This window comes from Octopus bimaculoides, chromosome 26, assembly GCF_001194135.2.
Source record: "Octopus bimaculoides isolate UCB-OBI-ISO-001 chromosome 26, ASM119413v2, whole genome shotgun sequence".
NCBI classification, from domain to species: domain Eukaryota; kingdom Metazoa; phylum Mollusca; class Cephalopoda; order Octopoda; family Octopodidae; genus Octopus; species Octopus bimaculoides.
This window is the reverse complement of record NC_069006.1, coordinates 21,611,464-21,613,202: the sequence shown is the minus strand read 5'-3', so window position 1 is coordinate 21,613,202 and position 1,739 is coordinate 21,611,464. Positions and strand designations below refer to the sequence as shown.

At 35.3% G+C, this 1,739-nt stretch overlaps 1 protein-coding gene across 1 annotated transcript in view; it reads left to right on the top strand.

Moving 5' to 3' along the window:
* The window catches only part of LOC106880671 (epidermal growth factor receptor substrate 15-like 1), a gene marked incomplete at both ends in the record, with an annotated part of 32,953 nt that overhangs the window by 14,513 nt on the left and 16,701 nt on the right, over positions 1 to 1,739 (top strand). The window lies entirely within an intron of this gene.

The window sequence follows — 1,739 nt, the reverse complement described above, 5'->3', positions numbered from 1 at the left end:
TATATATATATATATATATATATGTATATATGTATATATAGATAATATATAATATATGTATATATAGATAATATATAATATATGTATATATAGATATATATATAATATATGTATATATGTATGTATATATATATATATATGTATGTAGATATGTTTGTGTGTGTGTATTGTTGTTGTTTAATACTAGGTCATCCCTAATCAAGCTGACCTGTAACTAAAGCTATCCCAGCCATAACAATCTTATTTACCCAGGGGCGCATAGATAGGTTTCGTTGTGATACAGTGACCGGAATTTATGTTTGCTTCCATTTGCTTGCATGTTGAGTGATGGATGGACATTGTAAATGTGACAGTTGCTAATGTATGTGTCGTTGCTATGGCGGTGAGCTGCCAGAGTCGTTGGCACGCTGGGTGAAATACTTAGCGGCATTTCACTTGTCAGTCCGTTCCGAGTTCAAATTCCGCTGAGGTCGACTTTGCCTTTCATCCTTCTGAGGTTGATTAAATAAGTACCAGTTGAGTGCTGGGGGTCGATGTAATTGACTTGGCCTCTCCACTGAAATTGCTGGCCTTGTGCCAAATTTGAAAATCAATATTTTATGCATGTTTTTTTCTGCTTATTTGTTTTTAATTTTTTTAATTTTGTGTTATGAATGAAGGATATTTTCTGTTGGTGTTGTTTGTTTAAGCTCTAAATTATTTTCTTGTTTGATAGACCCATCCACGACCCTGCTGCATGTTTAAAATTTTTATATAAGGGACTACATTGATCAATGTCACTTGTTTTTTTGTTTTTATACAGTGGAAGGTGATTTGGAGGGAGATGTGGCTGCTATTTCTAGCATGTTGAGTCATTGCTTAGGATCCTTATAAGTTATAGCCAAACGATTAAGCAGTTTGCTTTTCAATTATGTGGTCTTTAGTTTAATTCAGTGCACAGTACCTTGGGCAAGTGTACTATCCAGTTGCCCTGGCCTTACTTAACCCCATGGCATTTAGATTACTCTGTCAAATATAATGTTTTTTTCTCTACATTATTTTGAATAAATCATGTATTATCTCATAGCTTTGAGATTCTGATGGCACCTTGGGCATGTACTTAATCATGCATTATCTCAAAGCTTCAAGATTTCAATGATGTGATTATATATTTTTGGAATGACATTGTATGGTATGTGTGAGAGGCCAGATCTGGCCAGTTTGGACATAAAACAGGTTGACTATTTGGGCCAGATATGGCTGGTTTAAATGCTAAAGGGTTAAACTCTTAGTGTATAATTGGATAGATGGTTTGACGAGCCTACTCTGTCACACTGGTTTGACATAGCTTGTGAGAGGGGTGCAGTTTTTTTTATACTTGTACCAAGTCAATTACATCAACCCCAGTGCTCAACTGGTACTTATTTTATTGAGCCCGGAAGGAGGAAAAGCAAAGTTGACCTCAGCAGAATTTGAATTCAGAATGTAATAAAGGCAGATGAAATACTGCAAAGCAAATCACATGGTGTGCTAATTGTCTTGCCAATTTGCCACCTCGTTTCTCTGTTCATATAAAAAACAAAAAAAAAAAACACAAAAAAACAAAAAAGAAGCTGAGATACTGTTTGTCAGAATTGTATTAGAATTGGACAAAGTGCCTTGTGGTATTTAGTTATAGTTCCATATCTCCTGACTTCACATCCATCCCACCAAGGTCACATTGCCTCTTACTCCTTGTATTGATATAGTGCTTGCTTGCT